Source organism: Galeopterus variegatus, unplaced genomic scaffold, assembly GCF_000696425.1.
Source record: "Galeopterus variegatus unplaced genomic scaffold, G_variegatus-3.0.2 Scaffold1985, whole genome shotgun sequence".
In the NCBI taxonomy this organism is placed as follows: domain Eukaryota; kingdom Metazoa; phylum Chordata; class Mammalia; order Dermoptera; family Cynocephalidae; genus Galeopterus; species Galeopterus variegatus.
The window spans coordinates 292,744-299,533 of NW_007728096.1; positions in this window are offsets into that span (position 1 = coordinate 292,744).

Consider the following 6,790-nt stretch of genomic DNA (forward strand, 5'->3'; position numbering starts at 1 on the left):
CTTACTGCCCCTGGCATCTCTGACTGCCAGCCCTCCTCTCAGGGGCCTGCACTCCACTTCCAGTCCTCAGACTCCAGTAGGGCCCCAAAGCAGGCAGTCACTGCCCAACAGTGCTATAGCAACAGAGGCAGCAGCAGAACTGTGGAATCTGTCACCCTCTAACAAGAAAAGCCCATTCTGGCAGGCTGGGTAATAAGCCTCAAATTGAATAATTAATAAAGTTATAAAAATATGTCTACTATATGGCCAGAATAATTCAGCCCAATTAGAAGCAATTATTTCTTGCAGTTATGCCACTTGGTATTTTTTACAAACAGCTCTAGCAATAAGACAGGGTTCCCAGGTTTGGCTGCCTGCTTGAGAAGTTCTGTTGAGACCAATTCTTCCCTAGGGCTTCTTTTGGATGAGGAACATCCATCTTTCCATACATTCATCCATCCATCCTTCTATCCATCATCCTGTCAGTTCAACCATTCATCCCCCGTCCAACTATGTATCAATCTTTCTATCTGTCCATCATTCTGTCTGTCCATTCATCTATCCGTCCTTTATCCATTCCTCCATCCATCTGTCCATCTACCCATGCACCCATCTGTTTGTCCGTTTATCCATCCATTCATTCAGCAGACACTTCTTGAGTCTCTTCCATGTGTCAGATACTGTGCCAGGTTCTGAGCATGCCGGGATGAGTAAGACCCTGCCCCCGCCCCACCCCTGTCCCATGGAGCTCCCAGCCCAGGCAAGTGACTTTTGAGTCACAGAAGCTCTTGTTCCTGTTCCTCTTCAGAGGTCCTGCTGAATATGATTTTTTCCTTCATCGTTTTCCCTCTATTTTAAAGATTCATATGTAGATATTTGGACTTAAATGTGACCTTGAACTAGGTAATAGGCTCCCTTCCCAGGGTGATTCAGCTTGTTTCCCTGTATTTGAGATCTCAGGGATCTGGTGGCTTCAAAACACACGCTGTTCTGAGTCCTAACCTTTTATCAGGTAGCAGTCAGGGGGCATGGATCCGGCTGCACACTGGCCCCTGCTTTCAATGTGACCAGGGACAAGACATTTACTTTTCCTTGGCCCATCTGTAAAATTTGAAGAATCACGGTGCCACTGTGAGCTCACAGGGATGATAGTCAAGAGGCTTAAGGCCACCTGTTGGAGACCCAAGTTTGTTTCCTAGACCACTGGACATAAGTTGAATCCTAAGTTAAATCAACTCACACTTTATAGGCATCCTGCAGGAAATCGTTCCATCAAGCCAATCCTCTTTTTGCAATGAAAATTTTCTCCTTCTGACTTCTCTGCCTGGCCACTGGGTCTTATTGTGCAGCAAAACCATGATCCATTGTCTCCATACAGCTTTTGCTATAAGTCCATATCTATGCTGACCTAATATGATAGAATTTTCTAGTGAGTTACCTTATGGTCACCGTATATTTGTTAGGGGCCTGATAAATTCAGGGCTGTAAGGATGCAGAAAGACCTAAGCCTTCACCTTAGCCCTGAGAGCCTCTCAGACAGGGGTTCCCTTTTGCCTCATTGTGAATCATGATGTCAGAGCTAGCAAACACCCTAAACAAAGTGGAAAGGCAAGCCACAAACTAGAAGAAGGTATTTGCAACACATGTAATCTATAAGGACTAATATACAGAATCTGTTTTTTTAAATTGTACAAATCCGTAAGATCAACCCAATTCAAACACTTGAAGAATATTAACATACACTTCACAGAAAAAAGGATATTTTGATGGGCAATAAGCATGTGAAAAGATGCTCTCCTCACTGGTAATCAAGGACATGCAAATTAAAACTAAGAGATACCACCATATCACACCTAACAGATTGGGGGACATTAATTTTGATAATGCCATGTGTAGGTGAGGATACACACAAATGGATGCTCTCCTATGATGCTGGTGAGAGTGTGAATTGGCAGTGCCATTTAGGGAGCAATTTGGTAATTTTAAATAAAGCTGAAGATAATGTCAACCCCATAATACCATGTATTTCAAACCTTTTTTCTACCACAACCTAGATTAATAAATATATTTCATATTGTGTCCCAGCACATACATAATGTGACCCTGATATCTTAAAGTCTCTTCTGTTTAATTTTTTAAATGGTAGTTGTGACCCATTATATTGATTTCATAACTCTCCTCTGGGTTACAACCTGCAGTTTGAAAAACTCTGCTCCGGAGAACCTCTCCGACGTGTGCAAGCCTGCATCATTGTTGGTAATGGTAGAGGTCCCTCAAGAGGGAAATGGATAAATTGCAATATATTCATACAATGGAATCTCTGCAGCAGTTAAAATGAGTGAACTAGTGCTTTACCTGTCTATTTGGATGAATCTCAAATATATCATATTGAGTGAAAAAAGCAAGTTGCAGACAGCTACACACATACAATATGGTATCATTTATATAAGTTTAAAAGCATGCAGAGTAATGAATATGTTATTTATGAGGATATTCTTATATAGTAAAAATATAAAAACAGACATGCAAATTATAAACACTAAAGTCAGGCTTAGGTTATCCCTGGGGAGAGAGAGGTTGGGATAGGGAGAGATACATAAGGAGTTTCAACTCTGTAATGTTTTACATCTAAAATAAAAACATCTGTAGCAAAAATGGAGAGGCCAAGATTTGTTTGATGGATGCACTATGTCTGTTTTAATTTCCTCTAAACTTTACAGTGTGCAGTTTGCCCTCTGATCCATGGGTTCCACATCTGTGGATTCAACCAACTGTGGATCATAAATATTTCTGGAAAAAAAATTCCACAAAGTTCCAAAAAGCAAAACTTGAATTTGCTGCATACTGAGTACTACGTTGAGTCCACATGAATGAAGTGATGTGTAGGCATTGTATTAGGTATTATAAATAATCTAGAGATGACTTAAAGTATATGGGAGAATGTGTGTAGGTTATATACAAATACTATGCCTTTTTCTATAAGGGACTTGAGCATTCCCAGATTTTGGTCTTCTAGAGAGGTACTAGAACCAATCCCCCACAGATACCAAGGGACAACTCTACTAGAAATATTCCATATGCAAAAGAAAAGGCTTTTGTCACTTCTTGCTCCATCTGTCCAGCCTGTGGGGGAAAAATGTGTTAATTTGTGTGAAACTCAGGTGTTCATTCAATTTAGGTCAAAAATATTTATTGAGTACCCACTAAAGTGTGATGTGTGGAGTGGGCAGAAAGGCAGGGAGAATATTAAAAGCAAAAATTTGGAGCTCATCAAGGAGGCAGGCTGTCCACTCATCTCTGCTATAAAAAGCAGATAAACATTCATGCCACAAAGAGAAGCCCAAAGTTCAGAACCTGTGTCTCCTTGAGGAATCAGGGAAGGCTCCCTGGAGGAGGTAAGGACCGAGATGGGCCTTGGAGGATAGACAGAGATTGATTAGTTAGAGACTCTGGAAAGGAGAGGAACCTTGAGCTCCAGAGAGCTCTGGGTCTGCATGGGAGAGAAAAGGTGACAAGGCAGCTCAGGCCTCGAAACTGAAGCACTAAGATGGTTAAATGCTCCCTGGACAGCAGTTCCCAGCAGGAGATAAGATAAATGGATTGGAGAGGAGGGTCTAATTAATCATGAGAGTTTAGGAGAGCTGGGTTCCCAGAGGCTGCAGATTGGAGACAGCTTGCCTGCCGAGGAAGGGCACAGCCTCTCAGGGACAGCCTGTTCCACCACTCATCCTTAGACAACGGTCCTAGCAGGGATGAAGGGGACAATGTTCTGCCCAAATCCCAGACTTCAAATTTACTTGACGAGCTCCCAATAAATTCCTCATGCCAGAGGCCTCACCATCCATCTCAGGGTGGCAGGACAGAGGCAGAGGTGGGGTGGACTGCACAGGAGTGTCTTAGATTGCTCGGGGATATGGCCACATGTCTTACCAGGAGGCAAGCTGCTAAATCCTCCTCTGACTTGCTCCCCTCCTAGTAAATCTGAATAGTTTAAAATAACTCCTTCCGACCTTGAGGCTGGTGCCAACTTTCTGCCATCCATCAGCCCTGGCCAATTTCTTATTAAGGTTCTGCTTTTCCCTTGGAAAAGTCACCATCTTAAATCAAAGGGCTGATAGGGCAAGGGAGAGACAGGGGACCTGGAGACAGTGGGCGACAGCAAGTCAGGAAGATGAGGTTCTAGTGCTGCTCCTGGCATGAGCCAGGTGACCGTTTTGGGCCCTGGCCCTGCAGCTTAAACAATAATTGTCCAAGCTCTGCCAAGCTTGAAAAGGCTGCCCAGGGAGGAGCTCAGAGGTGAGCACCTGCCCAAGGTTTTCTAAAACGCCAGCAGGGAGAAGGCCCAGGTAAAGTGGACTTACAGTACTGATTGCACCCGTTCATTCACTCACTCACCCATTCACTTCTGAATACGTGACACTTATTTAATACATTTTTGTTGATGCCTACTGTGTGTCTGCTCTAGGTGCTGGGCAGACAGCAGTCAACAGGACAGAGAAGCGTGCTCTCATGGATATTACCTTTTAGCGGGGGAAACAAGCATGTCAATAAATACAGTCATTCTAAATGGTGGTAAATGCTATGAAGAAAATAAAACATGGGGAGGGGACATTTGACCCAAGACCTGAATGCTGAGAAGGACCAGCCATGCCAAAAGCTGGGGGCTTTGTGTGTTCGTCAACCTTAATTCTTGGCCTGTTTTTGACACAGCAGAATGATATTTGTTTTAGGCACAAGGACAATTGGTAAGCCAGGTCCTGTAGAGGATTTAAGAATGGATAAGCAAGCTCCTGCTCACACAGTGCCTTCAATCTAGTAGGTGCGATTGTGCACCATGCAGGGAGCTATAGGGCAGGGTGGCTGGGGCAAAGGATTCGTGCTAAAAGTTCTGAGAAGGCATAGGTCCCTTCCAGCTGGGGTGAGCAAGGAAAGGCTCCAGGAGAGCAGAGCAGCTGAAGGGAGCTGTCTGGCAGGAGCCATCGGCTCTGTGAACAGCGCCTGGACCCCCATGGTGCTCATTTATTCCGTCAGATGCCAGTCCAGGGTGGGCGCGTGTGTCCTATTAATTACTGAAGTGAACTGAGTTGTTTCTTGGATTGGAGGAATGCAGAGGACACATTGCCTCATCAGCAAAAGAATTACGGGCAGGGAGGAGTGCAGAGTTGGGACCAGCTTTCTTTCAATAGCTGGCAGCAGAATTAGTGGCGTGGATTGTTTTTTTCTTGCTGCTGCTGCTGCCAGAGGAAATCACCGAGGTTTCCCCTCTTGCCTGTGTTGCATGTTTCTTGGCTCCAGGTCACGGCCCTGACTGGGAACCAGAGCCCCGGGGGTATAGATCATGAGAAATGACAGATCCCCGATGCAGCTGTGGGGCCTCTCTGGGGACAGCACAAACCCCCGCATAGGCGGGGCTGCTGTTGAAATGAGCAACCCTCTCTCATAAGTTGATATAATTTGCTTAGCAAATGAAGATTAGCAGGGCAGACTGTGTGTTTGCTCTCAGCTCTAAACTTCTCTCAACACCAATCATGGCCAGGGGTCCAGAGGATGACCAAGGAGTGCAGTGACTTTCTGTGTGTTATTATTAAGCACCTACTGTATGGTGGGCCCTGGGCTGGGTGCTCACAGACACTGGTCTCATTTAATCCTCCCGACAGCCTTGCAAATTATTCTCATGCTACAGATGAGGGAACCGAGAGGTGAAATTGTTGAGGCCTCACACCTGCTACGGGGAGAGGCAGACTAATTTGGAAGCACATGCCTGTGTAAGATGATATTTATATTAGCCCAGAATTATCTGTTTAGCTCTGCAGAAGCTTGGTAAATGGTGTACACAGATAACCCCAGCCTCAGAGCCAGCCTCTGTGGAGTACAGGGCTGCAAACCTCTGAACCATCAATGGGTGAGCATCATTTTTGCTTGCTCAGTGGTAATCCCATAATGCTTAGTGTTCTTCCTCTCCTGCCCAAGTGGGCCTGGTGGTCTCATCAGACACCCACAGCCCAGCTAGGTTGGGCTTGGGCAGTTGAGGTTCCGTCTCAAACGTGTCATAGTGGGTCAGGTAACACCAGGTCAGGTATGCCCTAGAAGTTTCCAGAGCCCAGCTCTCTGGGTGCTAACCACAAGCTCTGATCGAAGGGGCAGCTGACAACATTCCCACAGCTCCCAGACGCCATTTCTAATCCCGAAGTCTCTGGGCACTTTTACTAAAGCTGGGCTTCGCAAGCCCTCACTGCCTGCAGAGGCAACCTCAGGGCTGACCTCTGGATGAGCTGTCCGCTGCCCCAGAGCCTAGATGAGCGACTTTCACTTCAGTCTTTTCCTGAATGTCCTCCCTGGGCCACTGGGGCCATTTCCCCTGGGCTGGAGAAGCCTGAGCACTCTTCCTAATTACAGCAATTCTCTTAGAACAGGAGTCAGCAAACTATGGCCCATGGGTCAAGTCTGTTCCTGTTTTTGTAAATAAAATTTTATTGGAACACAGCTATGCCCATTTCTTTCTGGATTGTCATCTGTGATTGCTTTCTGACTACAATGGCAAAGTTGAGGAGTGGCAGTAGGGATTGTCTTACCTGAAAAGCAGAAAATTTTATCTCACCCCCTTATAGAAAAAGTTTGCCTATGCCTGTCTTAGGGCATTTTTTACCCTAATGTTTTTCTCCTCATGAAAAAAATGAAATGCCTTAAGGACAGGATCACCAAACCTTTTCGTCACCTTTTCGTCCACCCTGTGGAGGTTAAGAGCACAGGTTCCGGGCTGGCCCGTGGCTCACTTGGGAGAGTGCGGTGCTGATAACACCAAGGCCACGGG